Source organism: Acomys russatus, chromosome 4, assembly GCF_903995435.1.
Source record: "Acomys russatus chromosome 4, mAcoRus1.1, whole genome shotgun sequence".
Lineage (NCBI taxonomy): Eukaryota > Metazoa > Chordata > Mammalia > Rodentia > Muridae > Acomys > Acomys russatus.
In genome coordinates this window covers 68,407,955-68,426,463 of record NC_067140.1, presented here as the reverse complement: position 1 = coordinate 68,426,463, position 18,509 = coordinate 68,407,955, and the positions used below count along the sequence as shown (strand labels likewise).

General features: G+C 43.1%; 1 protein-coding gene across 3 annotated transcripts in view; it reads left to right on the top strand.

The window, feature by feature from the left end:
• The first annotated feature begins 13,564 nt into the window (after positions 1-13,564).
• The window catches only part of Gpcpd1 (glycerophosphocholine phosphodiesterase 1), a 52,115-nt gene continuing 47,170 nt past the window's right edge, over positions 13,565-18,509 (top strand). For 2 of the 3 annotated variants that reach the window (XM_051144682.1, XM_051144681.1), the window contains exon 1: positions 13,566-13,705. The gene's annotated coding sequence lies outside the window, so the exon portion shown is untranslated. Of the gene's footprint in view, positions 13,706-18,509 lie in introns of all 3 variants that reach the window. The other variant, XM_051144680.1, reaches the window with a different exon arrangement.

Here is an 18,509-nt window from a genome sequence, read left to right as displayed (position 1 = left end):
TAGTTCCTACACTATAAACTTATCTTCATGATAGCGGTGGGATGGCTCAGTGGCTAAAGATACTTGCCACCAATTCTGACAACCTGAGTTCAGATCCCTAAACCCACGCCTGGGAGTTGTCCTCTGGCTTTCATATGTACAGTATGGGATGTGAATATCTCTCTAACACACACACATGCACACACACGTACATGTACACACACAAACACACAAATATGACAAATTAAATTTTTTTTTGTCTCCATGAAGGCTTATTATCCCTTTTAGGTATCCTAATTTGTCTCCTTGGTTGATGACTATTATGGTTTGGATCTGAAATGTCCCCTACAGGCTGTGTTGTGAAGGTTCATGTCTCCCAGAGATGTTTTGAATACTGTAGCTTCTTAGCAGTGGAGACTGGGTGGGTGGTGGCTGCGAGTGAGACTTTGAAGGTTATGCTTACTTCCGGGTGTGCTCTAGCGTCCTTTGCTTCCTGCACAGACCAATCCTCTACATCAGTCTCACCTCAGACCCTTTGCCTCCGCTGTGCCTTCCCCATCAGAACAGACTCTTGGAAACCAGAGATCAAGACCAACCTCTCCTCCCTCCAGTTGTTTTTACTCTGTATGTTCATCATAGCAATGCATTAAGAAACTAATGAGAGGCCCAGCGGCTTTATAATATGGAAAGATAATGCCACTCAGGTGGCCAATAAGAGGGGAAGGAGGGAGCCACTGACAGCAATGCTATGCAGACCACACTCTCCAGCTTCCAGGGCTTATGTACTTACTGTCTGCCTTCCACACCACATATGTTCTGACCATGTCTCCTTTTGACTCATGATGGCCTTGGTCAGATTGTTTACAACTTCCTCCCTGTAAACGGAACTTTTTTTTTTCTTTTTCTTTTTCTTTCTTTTTTTTTTTTTTTTTTTTTTGTTTTTTGAGACAGGGATTCTCTGTGCAGCCTTGACTGTTCTGGACTCACTTTGTGGACCAGGATGGCCTCAAACTCACAGAGATCTGCCTGCCTCTTCTTCCCAATTTGCTGGGCTTAAAGGCGTGCGCCACCACACCTGGCTGTAAGAGGCAACTTTTATTTGCCTATTTCAATTGTTGTCTCAGGGAACTACTGCCTCTCTGCTAGCCTAGGCCTAGTCCTGGAAGCTTCTAGCCTCTGCACAATCTAACCTAGGCCTAGAACTTTTTCAGCCTCTGAGACTTACTGCTTAATAAGCTCACCCTTACTTGTTCTTTCTGAGCTCTGCACTAGCTGGCTCAACTCAGCTGTTCTGGCTCAAACTCCTCTCGCAGACGACTGCCCTTGAATTCAGAGATCAGATTCAATGACCCCAGGAACAAGGGAGAGCCACAGAAGTGACTTCAACCTACAAATTCTACAAATTGATGAATACCCCAAACTGCTGGCATCATCCAATGCCACAGCACAGGTTTGGTGCAGCAGGTCTCTTAGAGCCCTCAGATGGAATGCTGATATCTTCAATTGAACTTTCAGCCCCTAGAACTCTGAACGAACTCATTTCTTTAGAGTTTGGTTTTTTGGTTGTTTTGTTTTTTGTTTGTTTGTTTGTTTGTTTTCCAGACAGGGTTTCTCTGTGTAGCCTGGGCTGTCCTGGACTTACTTTTTAGACCAGGCTGGCCTGGAACTCACAGAGATCTGTCTGCTTCTGCCTCCCAGAGTGCTAGGATTATAGGTGTGAGCCACGTGGTACTTGTTTCAGAAGTCTTGCAAACTGAAAAGGGATCTAAAATTGTGGAGATAAGTTGATTGGCTTGCTTATGATCACATGGCTAATTATGTGACCAATCAGAAGCCAGAGCCTTTTCCACCCTTCAGTTTAATGTAATAGGCTCTAACCACTGTGGAATGCCAGTAAATGTGACCAGAGGGTTAAAGATGTGTGTGTTGAGGGAGTAGAATTTTTATCTTTTGGCTTCTACTGGGCTGAAACTTCAGTGAGAAAATGGAAATGTTCAGTTATTTGGTGTCAACCACTGAAATAATGTTGACTGATACTGCTTTGTTCTAATAAAATATCTTAATTTTTTAATGTCAACCACTGTTAAAACATGGTCCTGTAGAAGAATTATTACCTGGTTAATAAACAGCTACTATAAGGGATAGCATGACAAGCAAAATCATGATGAAAATGGCCAATCTGGGTCCTTTTGGACAGCAATAAGCAACATAGAGGTTTTTGGGTTGTTCCCCACTCCCCGTTATTGTTGTTATTTTAAAGTCTACATCAACACCCAGATATATTGTGTAGAATATATTGTGTTTTCCTAATCAGGCTGAAACAGCTGTAACGTGAAATTCCTTTTTAGGAGCTGTTTTTTTCCATGCTTGGAATTACTTCGTATTAAAACTGGGGAAAACAGGTCTCGTGGCATGCTGAGCCAAGTTATGAATCAGTGTATCTCATAAAAAAAAAAAAAAGATCTGAATTTCAGCCAGCCCAGTAAATCCACCATCCCTCAGTGTAGAAAGTGCAGTGGCTGGTAAATATTGAACAACAGGCTCTTAAGGAAGAAAGGGCCAGATCTCTAGTGTTTCCTGGTTCCCCACCCCACAGAAGCCAACACTTAAGATCCCAAGCTGGGAAGGGTGAATTTGTGGTTGGAGGAGGCGTATCCAGTCAGCACCTGAATGATCTCCAGAAAATAATTGCTCAGGAGTCTTTTATAATTATATTTAACAGTTGTAAATATATATGTATTTTTTTTTCTAGACCAGGTGCTTATGCAAGAACCCCTTCACACTTGGCATTCTTTTTTGATTTTACATCTGATAAGGTGGGTACTATCTTGGTTTTATAGATCAAAAAGAAATCTGAAGGGAGTCATCAGCAATTTGTAATAATAAGCCAGGCACCCAAGCCGGGCGTGGTGACGCACACCTTTAATCCCAGCACTCGGGAGGCAGAGGCAGGCGGATTGTTGTGAGTTCGAGGCCAGCCTGGTCTACAAAGTGAGTCCAGGATGGCCAAGGCTACACAGAGAAACCCTGTCTCGAAAAACAAAAAAAAAAAAAAAAAAGCCAGGCAGCCAAGCAGAAGAAGCATTTCACCCAAGTGGCCTTCCTTCCTCTGTGAGTGGAGCCCTAACTCCATCTCAAGGATGTTTGGGAGGGTTGATAAGACGTGGCCACAAGACACCAAGTATGCAGTTGTTCTCTATTTGAAGACAAAAGAGCAACACACAGGAAGAGTCTAACACTTGGGAACTGAGGCAGGAGGATTACCAGGAGTCTGAAGCCAGGCTGGGTTACACAGCACATTCAGGCCAACCTGGGCCACAGAGTGATCCTATTTCAAAAAGCCAAAAATTTAAAAATAAAAATTATAAAGCCATATAAACATTCTTTGTAGAATATATTAATCTGCCAAGAAAAACTAATACGTGGTTCTTCTTGTTCGTTTTTCCAGACAGGGTTTCTCTGTGTAGCCTTGGCTGTCCTGGACTCACTTTGTAGACCAGGCTGGCCTCGAACTCACTGGGATCTGCCAGCTTCTGCCTCTTTTAGTGCTGGGGGTAAAGGCATGCCCACCACGCTCAGCTGCAATCTCATTTTTAATACTAACAGTTCTTAACCACTAACAATTTGGTACAGAATTCTTTTGTTGAATAATACAATTTATGAAGTACTGTCTCCATAAGTAAAAGACATCTTTTTTTCTAATTTTAAGAAATTTTATTTATGGAGCTGGGGAGGAGGCTCCACAGTTAAGAGTTATTTCTGCGCCAAGCATGGTGGCACACTCCTTTTATCCCGGCACTTGGGAGGCAGACGCAAGCAGATTGCTGTGAGTTCGAGGCCAGCCTGGTCTACAAAGTGAGTCCAGGACAGCCAGGGCTACACAGAGAAAACAACGACAAAAAAGGTAATTGCTTCTCTTCAAGAGGACCCAGGTCCAAGTCTCAGCACACACACATGATGGCTCACAACTGTCCATAACTCCAGTTTTGAGGGATCTGATTTATTTTTCTGCCCTCTACAGGCACCAGACACGCTTGTGATACACAGATATATATGCAGGCAAAACAGTCATACACATAAAATAAAATAAAAAATAATTCTTTATGAAAAGTTATTTATTGTGGAAGTATGCATGCGTGCATGTGCATATATGTGGGTGTACATGTATGTCAGAGGACAGCTTCTGCCAGTGAGTTCCCTCCTGCTACCAAGTGGTTCAGCGCAGGTCCTCAGGCTTGGTGACAAGCCAGGCTTCACTGGCCAAGCCATCTCATGTGCCCTGAAATACTTTCTCTATGACGAGTCACTGGAGCAATTGTTGCCCACAAGTCTTGTTTGCGCCATGATAGGAGCACAGTCCTGGTGCATGCAGATTACATTTAAAAATAAACTAGAAAAATAATGTCATTGTCACTCACATGTTCTAGAGTGTGATCCTGTTCTCGCTGGAGAGAGTTGCATGAAAAAGTAACGCAGCCAAGGCTCTGGGCATTTAATAGCCATGTGGGGACACATATAGGGACACAGTGATATCTGACTATTTCTTGTGAGTAGGAGACAGGGGAGAGAAATGAGTTGTACAAACTCATAAAGAAATAGGAAGTGCAGTCTGTTGCCAGATGCTCTCTGGGAGCATCCTGTGGAAAGGACAGTGTGGCTTCTCTTGCAAGGTGTGCAGTAGAAATAAGGGTTATGCATTCACAAACCCTTCCTCCTCTCCCTTCTCAGCCTCATATTATTCCTGAGACATAAAAATGGGAAGTTACTGGAAGCAAGCCTTCTGAAAGCACAGAGCCATAGTATAGTTTGGAGTAGAAATGTCCTTTGCATACAAAACACAGAGAATATGCTCCTGTCAGATTTTATTTCATTTTTAAAGGTTTGTTTTTTTATGTACATGAGCACTCTACTTGCATGTATCCCTGCAGGCCAGAAGAAGGCATCAGATCTCATTACAGATGGCTGTGAGCCACCATGTGGTTGCTGGGAATTGAACTCAGATCTCTGGCTGAGCAGCCAGTGTTCCTTTTGTTTTTGTTTTGTTTTGTTTTTTGTTTGTTTGTTTGTTTTTTGAGACAGGGTTTCTCTGTGTAGCCTTGGCTGTCCTGAACTCACTTTGTAGACCAGGCTGGCCTTGAACTCACAGAGATCCGCCTGCCTCTGCCTCCCAAGTGCTGCGATTAAAGGTGTGTGCCACCATGCCCAGCTTCAGCCAGTGTTCTTAAGTTCTGAGTCATCTCTCCAGCTCCTCCTGTGAGATTTTAAATGAGAGCTGGAAGACACAGCTCTGCAGAATTTGGACTTGTCTGAGCCTTGGTGCACTGAGAGTTTGAGTTGTTGTTTGTTTGTTTTTTAAAGCAAAACAAAATAAACCAGGGTTTTACTGTGTGGCCTTGATGGAATTTGATAAGTCCTGTCCAAGTTGGCCTTGAGTGTACAGAGATCTACCTGCTTCTGCCTCTAGAGATATGCATCGTCATGTCCAGCTGTGATTATTTGTTTATTTGTTTGTTTTGTCTTAACTTTGTTTAAAATGATAGAGTATGCAGAATTTTCTGCGATTCTCCTGCCTCATCCTCCAGAGTGCTGAGATTACAGACATGTGTCACCATGCCTGGCTCAGTTTCCATTTCTGATTTGGGCTTTGGTGGATATATCTTCTAAGCACAAATCCTAAGTATAATGTTTGTATTAAATAAATACCACATGTTCTTTTTTTTTTTTTTTTTTTTTTTTACACAGGATTTCTCTACCTAGCCCTGGCTCTGCCTCCCAAGTGCAGAAATTAAAGGTGAAAGGGCCACACCTGTCCTTTCTCTGACAGGGCATAGTGGTGCACGCCTTTGTTCCCAGCACTAGGGAGGCAGAGGCAAGTGGATTTCTGTCTGTTTGAGGCCAGCCTGGTCTACAAAGTGAGTTTAGGACAGTCAAGGCTACACAGAGAACCCTGTCTCAAAAAACAAAAACAAAAACAAAAAAAACAAAAACAACAACAACAAAAACAAACCAAACGGAAAAAAAATATACTGAAACTAAAGTAAGGTTGTCAACAGCCCTAGAGGATAGCCTGCCCCATTCTTTCAGTTCTTTAGATCCCAGGTCCCACAGATAAGACCTTCATAGGTTGGCAAAAGGCAACACCACAACAAAAGAAAAAAAGAAATGTCTACTAGCTATATCTGGAGCAGCAAAGAAGGCATCAGAATTCTATCATTATTATTGGCCCTGGCATCCACCCAGAGCAGGAAAATGAAATAAGAAACACTGCAGTGGTGCTCGAGCAGTCTAATTCATCGGTACAAAGATAACCACAAATTTGTTTCATTAGCCTGGTATCCAAACTTAGACTAGCCAGGTCAAACAAGAAGTATGGAATATATGAGTCAGTGAGTTCACACAGCATAGTGGAGGCCTGTGTTAAGTGGGCCATGCATTTATAGATGTATAATACTCACACACAAGAAATAAAATTATATGTTAAAAAAACCACACCAGCCCAGGGGTGGTGGTAGATGTCTTTAATCCCCAGCACTATGGAGGCAGAAGCAAGCAGATCTCTGTTGAGTTCAAGGCTAGCCTGGTCTACGTAGTAAGTATGAGTTCCAAGAGATCCAGAGCTATGTAGAGAGACCTTAAAAATACATATATACATATATAAATATTTTCCCCTGATACAAGATCTCCTATAATTAGGATTGGCCTTGACTGCCTTTTGTTTTTTGTTGTTTTGTTTTGTTTTGCAAGACAGGGTTTTTCTGTGTAACTCTGGCTGTCCTAGAACTCATATTGTAGACCAGGCCAACCTTGAACTCAAAGATTGGCCTGCCTCTGCCTTCGGAGTGCTGGGATTAAAGGCGTGGGCCACCAGCTCCGGGCTACTTGAATACCTTTGTAGCTAAGAATGGACTTTAGAGGTGTGTTCCTCCCTATCTAGCCAAGCCCTGGGAACGAAGCGGGTGTGGTGGACCAAGCTTTAATCCCAGCACTGATGAGATACAAACAAGTGAATCACCATGGGTTCCAGTCCTGTATGTTCTGCAGAGCAAGTTACAGGTGAGCCAAGGTTCATAGTGATGCTCTGTCTCAAAGAAGGAAGGAAGGAAGGAAGGAAGGAAGGAAGGAAGGAAGGAAGGAAGGAAGGAAGGAAGCAGGCAGGCAGACAAATAGTAGATCTGGTCACTGTTATTTTATCGTTGATAATAAAATAATGACAGCTAGAATCAATACACAACACTTCCGACTTTTTACTGTTCTTTGCTGTTCTGTGTACATGTATTTATAGCTGCCATGTACCAGGCATGTGACGATCCATGTCCCAGTTCCTGCCCTGGCAGCCTGATTCTAGAGAGCCCAGCTGCAGATACAGCAGATAAACACTGTCAGTTCTCACTCTCATTTTTTTTTAAAAATAGGTAAAATAATAAAGGAAGGGTGTGAATCTGCAAGTCAGGAATAGACAGAGAACAGAGGCACGGCCTCTAATCTTCTCATCAAAAACATGCACATAATTAATGCATCACATTTGCCAAGAAACTCTGCCTCCCTGGGTCCCGTCCCAGCTCGCTTTGGCTGGCTGCCAGGCTGCAGTTGGCAACTGGGTATTTAAACCCAGCGCATGGTAACAGAGCTCTCTTAAGGGTTCTTTTCGTTCACAGACAGGATACATCCTAAAAACAGTAACTCATGTTTGGAAAGTTATCAGTATTTCCCATAAAATAAAATCATTGCTAGTCAACTGTTGAATCGTTTAAGGAGGGTTCCCCAAAAGTGCTGGGGATGAAGCCGGGGCCTTGTGCGCATGAAGCAAACACTACTGTAGCTGTAACTTTTTTTTTCCTTCCTTTTCTGAGACACCATCGCGTATGACCCAGATTGGCCTTGAACACCTGTGTAGCCAATGATGGCCTTGAATTTCTGATCCTGTGGCAACCATCTCTCTAAGGTGCTGGGATTATAGGACCGTATCGGGGAAGTGAATTCATGGTCACGTACAAGCCTGATAACTCCAGTTTGAGCTCCAGTTTGGTTTTGCTTTAAAAAAAAAAAAAAAAAAAAGTGTGTGGTCCATATCTGTAATCCTAGTATTCCTAAGGAGAGACAGGAGGAGAAAGAAAAATGGAAAACATAGTTTAGCAGCTGAGTGAGCTGCACACATGTGCTATGAGATATGCACACTCCTACATATTAGATACATAACACACACACACACACGCATACACACGCATACACACACACACACACACACACACACGCATACATGCTAAGCAAAGTGTTCTCAGATTGGTAATTATGAAATATCAATAAACTCAGAGATGTTAAGATATTCTAACTAATGTCGTTTCAAACTTTCAGACAAAAGTTTTGCTTTGGTTGTTTCTTTGTGGTACTGGGAGTTGAACCTAAGGCCTTGCATGTGCTAGGAAGGCACTCCTCCACTGAGCTTCTCCCAAAGTCTTTAGAGACAAGGTCTCACCTCAAGCTAGTCCTGCCTGAACGTTACAATTTCTTATCCTCCTGTCTCAGCCTCCCAAGTAGTTAGGATTGTGCTATCAGGCCTGGCCAAGACTTAACTCTTTGGGTTTGTTTGTTTGGTTTTCTTGTTTTGAGATAGAGTTTCTCTTTGTAATTGTGGCTATCCTGGAATCCCCTGTTGCAGGCCAGGCTAGCCTCAGACTCACAGAGGTCTACCTGCCTCCAGAGTGCTGGAATTAAAGGCACTGTGCCCTTTGTCTTTAGTGAAATAGTAAAACTATACGGATAACAAAGTTACTCAAAATTTCTTTGATTTATTGCCAATAAATGTTGGACCTGTGCACCTATTTTATTTTGGAAGGAAGGTTTTGTTTTGGCTTATAGTTGGAGGGTTTACAGCCCTTCTTAGAGGGAAGTCATGGGCAGGTGCTTCCATTGGAGTATGTGGCTGGGCTCCTCACCTCCCTAAACCCTGGCAGAACCTGTTCACCTATTTTATATACCTATATACTCAAGGTCTTGTAAAATTCTCAGGTAGAAAGGGGTCCTGAGTGTAAGAAGTTCAAGAGGCCTGGCCTACAAGATGCATTACACAGTGCAGGCTATGATGGAGACTCCTTTGGAGTAGCAGGGCCACCACATACCCAAGCAGGCTATGCTGGAGACTCCTTTGGAGTAGCAGGGCCACCACATACCCAAACCATGCAATTGATGTCACGGAGAATGATAAAAATGCTGATAGCAGAACATAAGTAGAATATGGGACAAAAGGAAGTGTCAGTCTTTTATCTAAGTCATTACACTTCTAGGAAAAAAATGTGCACAAACAAGACTACACACACACACACACACACACACACACACACACACACAGGAAAAGGAACTTTTATTTACCTGTTTCAGTTGTTGTCTTGGAAGGTTACCTCCTCTGTCTGCTAGTCCTGGAAGCTTTTAGTCTCAGTAAAATCTAACCTAGGCCTAGAATGCTTTCAGCCTCTGAGACTTACTGCTTAATAAGTTCACCCTTTCTTGTTCTTACTGAGTTCAGGCTGGCTGCTTCAACACAGCTGTTCTGGCTCAGACCCCTCTCCCAGCTGACTTACTCAATCTGGCTTCTCTCTCAGCCTCTGAATTGCTCTGCTTGGCCTCAAAACTCTCCAGCAGTTTTTCCTACCCTTCTGGCTCCTTCTCGTTTTTCTGCCTTGCTCCGTCTGCACTTGAGTTCTCTCTCTGCAGCCTGCCTCTCCATTACTGTGCCAGTACAGCTGCCTCCTCCTCTCTCTGTATTGTCCTTTAAGTAGCTTCCCTTTCCTCTCTCTTCACATGAGAGTTGGCAGAATCTTGTTTGTTGTTTGTTTGTTTGTTTTCCCTAAGACAGGGTTTCTCTGTGTAGCTATGGCTGTCCTGGACCTACTTTGTAGACCAGGCGGCCTTGAATTTATAGAAATCTTCCTGCCTCTACCTCCTGAGTGCTAGGATTAAAGGCATGTGCCACCACACCCAGAAAGTTGGGCATATCTTATTCTGTCAAGTCTTTCTCTGATTCATCATGTTTTCTGCCACTCAACTAGACATCACTTTCAAACATGGGTGTGTCCTTCTACAAACTAACTTTACTTTCATTGTTCGGGATTAAAGACATGTACCACCATGCCTGGACCTTACCTTTTCTTTATCTGAAATTTGCTCTATATCAGGCTGGCCTTGAATTCAGATCAGCTGGCCTCTCTCTTCTGGATTAAAGGTGCATTTGTATTCCAGCCGATTCACACAGACCTAGAAGGTATTTGGATGTGATCTCTTGCCAGAACAGCCATGTTCTGCTGAATTAACGTTTCTCTCTCTGTCTCTCTCTCTCTGTCTCTGTCTCTCTGTCTCACTGTCTCTGTCTCTCTCTGTCTCTGTCTCTGTCTGTCTCTGTCTCTGTCTCTCTCTCCCCTCGCCTCTCTCCACCTTTCTCCACACCCCCCCCCCCAAAGAATCAGTATTTGTGAAAAAAATACAGACTTGCAATATTAAATCCAGTAAAATCCACAGGGGGCCACCAACAATGGTGAGAACAATAATTGGTGGCTTGCTTAAAGACAGTGTCATCATTAAGTAATTTTCATGTTAAAAGGCATATGAGAAAGTAAATCAAATAAAACTAATTTCAGTTAAACTGAAACTGAAGCAGTTGAGCAACAAACAGCCCAACTCCATCTCTAGGAAATTAAGAAAGTAAGTGGGAGCTCAGCACAGTGGCATATGTCTGTAATCCCAGCACTCAGGGAGGGAGAGGCAGAGATCAGTCTGGTCTACAAAGTGAGTTCAGGACAGCCAAGGCTACACAGAGAAACCCTGTCTCAAATGAACAAACAAGCAAACAAACAAAACAAAACAAAAAAACAAACAAAACAAAAAAAAGGAAAGGAAAGGAAGTTGGCTTTCTGGAATTCTCTGTCAAAATCCATTAGTAGCAATGAATTTTCGGCTCACAATTTATATTCATAATGTCACAGATGGAAATGGGCAGAGCACAAATCCATTGTAGCTCATACATTGAGAACCTTCCTTCTGAACACACTAAAAATGAACATACAAAATGAGATCGTGTGCTGATTCCAGACAGCTGAGACTACATCTCGTAATCAGATAAAATGTTGCATGTTAAGTATTTCTGTGAAATATAAAGTACTTACTGACCATCTGGGAATAATAAAGTTAATCCTCAAATTAATCTCATTAAAGATGTGTTTGAGGAAGGGCTGGGGATATGGCTCAGAGGTTAAGCATACTGTCTACTCTCCCAGAGGTCCTGAGTTCAATTCTTAGCACATGCATGGTGGCTCACAACCATGTATAAAGTGATCTGATGCCCTCTTCTGGTATTTGGGTGCAGATGAAGCACTCATACATTAAAAAAAAGATATATATATATACACACACACACACACACACACACACACACACACACACACATATATATATATATATATATTTTTTTTTCTTTTTGGTTTTTTGGTTTTTTGAGACAGGGTTTCTTTATGTAATAGTTCGGGCTGTCCTGGGACTCTCTTTGTAGACCACACTGGTCTCAAACTCACAGTGATCTGCCTGCCTCTGTCTCCCAAGTGCTGGGATTAATGGCGTGTGCTATCATGTCTGGCTATAAATATATATATTTTTTGAAAAGATGTGTTTGAGGAATTATAGCGTCCCACACATGGAGCAAGTGAGAGGGGGGAACACACTGCCAAGTCCTGCTTTAGGAACTATGGTGACAGGACTAGTACAGCGATTAAGACGAGTGCTGCTATCAACGATTTTCTAGGCGTGACTATAAAACAACATTTCCAGGAATCCTTTCCTGACCTTCGTGGATTCAGGTTTCTTTGTAAATCATCTCTTGTTACTGGATAGTTATCTTGCAGAAATCCCTGTGTCTGGTCCTAGGCCATCCTTCAAATGTGTATTCAGTTCTCCCTAGGAATCTGTAGGGGGTTGGTTACAGGGCTCCACGTGGATACCAAACTGCTCAGGGTCCTTATAATAATTAATGTAATATCTTCATATAACCAAATGCATACCTCCTTATTTTAAAAAGTCACTTTATGTTTATGTGTGTGTGTTGTTTGTGTGTGTGTGTGTGTGCACCACGTGTGTGTTTGGTGCCCTTGGGGTACAGAAGAAGGGCATTGGAGGCCTTGAGCTGGAGTTATGGAAGGTTGTGTGCTGTGATGTGGGAGCTGACAACCAGTTCCACATCCTCTGCAAGAACAAGCACTCTTAACCACCGAGCTATCTCTCCTGCCCAGCATACTCTTTTATTCTAAAATCGTCTTTTAGTTTCTTATTATACCTAATACAATAAAAATTCTTCATAAGTATTTTCTATATTGTATTAGAACAGAAAAGGGGGCACTGTGTTTTGTACAAATGCATTTTTTTTTTCTATTTCTTATCCGTGATGGCTTGACTCTGCCAATGTGGAACTCAAGGATATGTTGGGCCAATCACTTTTTTGCTGCTGTTTTGAGACAAGGTCTTGTTCTGTAGCTCTAGCTGTTGGTACACACAATGGCACCCACTAGGCAGCCGAGGCTAACCTCTAACTTCTGAAATTCTGGGATTACAGACCCGCATCAGGCCCAGACAATTTGTTGTTATTATTCCAAGACGTGTGTTAGTTAGGTCTACCATCGAGACAAAAATATTCCACAAGTAGCAGTTTGACTAAATGGTGATTACAGACGAATAGAGATCTCCTATAAACATTTAAAGGAAGAAGACTCTTCTGAAAAATCACTGGAGTATGACTAACAGCGGAGAAATGAAGTCAATGCCAAACTATTAACAGATGTACAGCAGTCGACTGTCAACAGCTCCTTCAGAGGAAAAGAAGGTTCTGTTTGATATTCACTATTTCAATGTAAGTGAAACCCAGTAACATAATCTTATAAGTCACCAAATGGTTGATCTTGGGCTGGAGGATCACACACACACACACACACACACACACACACACACACACACACACGTTTGTTTGTTTATTTATTTGGTGTTTGTGACAGCAAGAGTGGGGTCTCTCTCACCCTGTTATTCCCAGGGATTGAACTCAGGTCATCAATTCTGGTGCTCAGTGCCTTTCTCCATTGAGTTATCTTGGGGCCCTTGCTTTGCATCTAATGATTTAATCTAAGTATGACTGTTTTGTAAAGAAAGCAAATTTCAAAAACAACAACAAAAAAACAAAAAAGAAAGAAAGAAAGAAAGAAAGAAAAAGAAGAAGAAAAGAAAATGAAAATAAAATCAGACTCCCTCATCTTTCCTTTGGGGATAGGGTCTCACATTATAGACCAGGCTGGCCTCGAACTCAAGATCTTCTTGCCTCGATGTACCTCCCCAAGGCAGTTATTACAGATGCTCTACCTTGACCTGCAGTACCCAGAGGCACCAGTCAAGAGGGCCAAGGACCAGGGCCACCTCAGGTCTCCTGGCTCGCCTTCCAGGAACGCGCAGCCCGCCCGTGGCGCGCGGCCGCCGATTGGCTAGGGCGGGACCGGGCGTGACGTCAGGCCCCGCCCCGCCGCCCTTCGACCCCGCCCCGCGGGGTTGGCTGGCAGTTTAGTCTAGGGCAGCTGAAACCGGTTTGAGAGGAGGCTGTAACTGGGTTTCGCGCTGTCTAGGGCCACCTAAAGGAGCGCTGGTGAGGCGCGGACGCTCGGCTTCGGCGGCCGCAGCCCAGGGCTCTCGGCGCGGCGCGGCGCGGCAGGTGAGGGGGGCAGGCGGGCGGCGGGGCGGGCGGGCGCTCGCTCGCTCGCTCGCGCGGAGGTGCGGGCGGGCGGCCTGGTGTCCCGGAGCCTCGGTGCGGCTGGAACCCCGGGTGTCCCCGCGGTCCCTCCGAGCGGCGTGACCCAGGACAGCCACGGAAATACCGGGCGGAGAATTGGGGAACAAAGAAACGGCGGCGCTGGAGCCGGAGCCCCCGGTGCCTCCCTCCCTCCCTCCCTCGGCGCCCCCTCAGCCGCCTCGCGCCGCCGCTGGTGACTCGCGTCGTTTTGACAGCTGCTTATTTTCCCCCCCAGTAGTTCCCACAAAAGAAACTCCGGCTGACAGTATGGTCGGGCGGAGAGAGCCCGGGGCTGCTGTGTAAACTGACTCGCTGGTGACGTTTTTCGGGTTGCGGTCCTCTTGGCGTCGCCAGCTTGGGGGGACAGTGCCTGCCCCGCCGTGCTTCATCAGCTCGGTCCATCCACAGGCAGAGGGAAAGGTCGGGAGTTTGCCGGCTTCTAGGGATTCTGCGGGCAACATGGCTGGGTCTGGTGTACCCCCCTGTACTCGGGTCCCCTGCCGCTCCGCTCCTGCCTACTTAACTTCTACCCTTCAGGCTGCTGCTGCTTGTTACATTTCTAACAAATAACGAAGACATAAATACAAGCCATCAATTACCCCTCCCACCCCCACCCCCCACCCCAATTGCTCAGAGTTCTAGAAACAAAAAGGACAAAACAAGACAGGTAAACCGCGTGCAGTGGTTTAAGTACTAGGGGAAACCAGTGAGTGTTCTAAACAAAATTTAAGTCTGCAAAGAAAGATGCAGGAAATTTTGACCCAGATAATTGATGAACACAAAAGAAAACAGTAATAATTTGGTATGTACAAAAAGTTGACGGGTGAATCAACTACTTGTATATAATAAAAACGATAAATACATATGAAGATAATATCAATATAAAATGAATTGGAAAAAGCCTACTGCGTGTCTAAAGTCTAAAGCTGATGAAAATGTTAATTTGGCTTAATGAGCTCTCTGTAAGACATGAAAAACCCATTCTTGTCTACATATGTTTAATTAAAATATTGGCTTAAAGTCCGTGGAGGAATGAGAAGTGGGACCACAATATTCCCTACCAACATGAGCAGAAATCAGTGTGGACACTAAACCTTTTTGTTTGTTTTGGTTTGGTTTTTTGGTTTTTTGAGACAGGGTTTCTCTGGGTAGCTCTGGCTGTCCTGGACTAACTTTTTAGACCAGGCTGGCCTCGAACTCACAGAGATCCGCCTGCTTCTGCCAACTCAGTGCTGGCATTAAAGTCTTGTTCCACCACACTGGGCTAAACCTGCTTTCTTGATTATAGGATATTCTGAGGATCAAAGCTGCTGGAATCTAGGAAAGAGTGAGGAGAATTGGAAACAGCTTTTTTCTTTGAAAAGTTTTAAAGGAAAACAGATGTTCCTTTTGGCCAGAAATACATGCATTAACTGAAAATACCTACCTTGAGTTCAACTGTCAATTAAATGTTCCTGTACCCTTGGTTAGCTTAAATCTCCAGTTTGTTTCCCAAGCTGGTAAACTACTTAGCTCTACCACCAAGAACACTTGGCAGAAAGAATGAACTTTATTTTGCCAGGTAGTGGGAACTGTGAAAAGCTTTAATGTAAATATGTTACAGTGGCATTTTAAAACTCATCTAGTCTTTTAACAGTGTTAAAATGGTTCAGGGTGATGGTGCACACCTTTTCTTTCTTTTTATGGGGACAGGGTTTCTCTGTAACAAACCCTGGGCTGGGTGTGGTGGCGCATGCCTTTAGTTCCAGCACCCTGGAGGCAGAAGCAGGCAGATCTCTGTGAGTTCCTGGCCAGCCTGGTCTACAAAGTGAGTCTAGGACAGCCAAGGCTACCCAGAGAAACCCTGTCTCGAAAAACCAAACTAAACAAACAAACCCTGGCTGTCCTGACTGCCTTTGTAGACCAGCCTGGTCTTGAACTCAACAGAGATCCACCTGCCTCTGCCTCTCTTAGTGCTGGGATTAAAGACATGCACCACCACAGCCGGACACATCTTTAACCCAGGCAGGGACATAAGATGTGGAGGCAGGCAGATGTCTGAATTCAAAGCCAGGGCTTCGATGTGAATTCCTACCTCAAAAATAAATGAGCAAGTTAAGTTAAATTAACTGCCTAAGTTCATTAAGCCAAACTGAAAGTACTCTGTAGTATTTATCTTTAGATAGTACAAATTGAAAGCTGTATTGGAAAAAAATTATCAAACCCAAAACAACAAACTCCGGAAGTGTAGTGAGGTGATAGGTGGCTGGTTGTCTGTCTGATCAGCTCCAGTATACACAGTGACTAGCAGTTTTCACTGTTATCTTTTATGTGTGTCTGAAAGACCTCCTCCGTCCACGTTGGCATAATTTTGTTTGTTTAGCAGAAGAAATAATAGCTTTGTAAACTTTGAGAGTCAGTAGAACAATTGCTTTCTAAAACTATCACTGCTGTTTTGGAGGTGCTTGGATGCCGAAGGTGTATGCTTCAGTCCTGCACCAAAATTTTGGCCTCTGTCCATGGTCAAGTAAGCTGCCACGGAGGCACCTTCCCAGGCTTTTGCTTACTATAGCATTAAGGTTTGCTTGTTTATTTTACTTTTCCAGATGGGGTTTCTCTTGTAGTCCTGGCTGTCCTGGCTGGTTTGTAGACTGAGCGATACGATAGCATTAAGTTTTTGAGGCATGGGAATTGAACTAGATTGCAGATTCTTGACAATTCAAGTGGACAATGGCGCTTGTCTCCTGGGGGTGTTTCTGTGCTTCCTATGTGTGGCTTTGTGTAGTGCACGCACTGCAGCTCTTCACTGCTGAGTTGTTACAGCTATTTTTCACTCACAACTGCAGGGACAGAAAGCTTGGTTGGTTTCCTTTTTATTAAATAAACAGATTGTTCCTGGTTGTCCTAATGCAGTAGACATCTAGAGCTAAATTTGTACAAGATGTTGGTTTGAATACGTGGGAATAATTATAGCTGATTTCCCTTCCATTGACTAAGTTGTTTATTGCCAGTTGATGAATAGTTAGCTGAATACCAGCTCTGTAGTCTTGTAGATGAGATTGCCCTTACTTTAGAATTGTAAACACTGGGTGAAAGTTCAGGTTACAGTTTAAGACTGACAAGCGGTTTAAACTCTCAGCAGAAAAGGAAGCTTGCTGAAAAGCCTGAGGCCCTGAGTGCTGAGGGCCTGACTCTTGATCCCTAGGACGCTCAGAGTAGTTGGGAACCAACTCCTGCAAGTTGTTCTCTGACCTTCACCTGTATACCCTGTCCTTCCTTCTTCCCTTCCTCTCTTTCTCACACACACAAATAAATTAAGGTTGGTTATTCAGCCATATTGCTGAGTAATAGGTTTAGGCTGATTCAGTATGCCAGACAGTGGTGGCGCACATCTTTAGTCCCTGCACTCGGGAAGCAGAGGCAGGCAGAGGCAGGCAGATCTCTCTGAGTTTGAGACTGAACTGGTCTACAGAGTGAGTTTCAGGACAGTCAAGGCTACAAAGAGAAACCTGTCTCAAAAAACAAAAACAAAGCAAAACAAAATTAAATTAATTCAGTAACTTTAAAGCTTTTTTATTAGGTTTAGAACTTTCTTGTTATAAATTGGATCTGTTAAATGGAAGGTTTCAGTATTACAGTGAACATTTTACTTATTAGAAAGTATTCAGATAGCAGAACTGTTTCTATGTAGAGATATTTTTTAACAGTCCTAACAATGTATGCACATGAAGAGATCTTGTTTATTCTTTTTGTTTTGTTTTTCTTCCAGACAGGGTTTCTCTGTGTAACCTTGGCTATTCTGGACTCACTTTGTAGACCATGCTGGCCTCAAACTAACAGCGATCCACCTGCCTCTGTCTACTCAGTGCTGGGATTAAAGGTGTGCGCTACCATGCCTGGCTTGATCTTGTTTATTCTTAAACACAGAAAATCAAATAAGACATCTTATATGTTGCTTATGGACAAGTTTTCTTTGGTGCAGTCTTGGATTTTTTAAAATCAAAAACAGATCTGCCAAATACAATGCTCTTTGTCCAAGTACCACATGATATCACATTATTAATCTTGCTTTACATATCTATGTAAGGTACGGTATTATATATTTAAAACTAATTTTCAGCATTTACACATAAAATAACATCTCAGCATATATATGATATTGTACATTTATAAAATAACTTCAGCATTAAATTCTCTCTCTTTCTTTCTTTCTTTCTTTTTTTTAATTGTTCAAGACAAGGTTTCTTTGTGTAGCCTTGGCTGTCTTGGACTTGTTTTATAGATCAGGCTGGCCTCAAAATCACAGAGATCCACCTGCCTCTGCATCACCTAGTGCTGGGATTAAAGGTGTGCACCACTGCACTCGGCTTAGCATTAAAATTTCTAAATGTAAATGTGATAATGCATCCATAGTGTGTAGTTAATATTAAATGTAGCCTCTTGATTTCTTACTAGCCCTCTCTAGGTGCTATACATCAGGTTTTTGAACCTCAGACTTATTATTTGTGGAGGACTGCTCAGTCACCATGTGATGTTAGCCTCTGTCCGATAGAGTCTATAAACATCTCTATTCATAAATAAATGAAATTTAGCTGGTAAATTAAGGGACATGATGCTGAATAAAGATGTGATTGGAATTCTTTTCAAGACCTGGACATTCTTTCACAAAGTCTATTTTTTGGGTAGTTGAGTAATCATTTGAATAGTTATGTAAAATATATCTCTGTATGAAGAATGTTTCTTCATT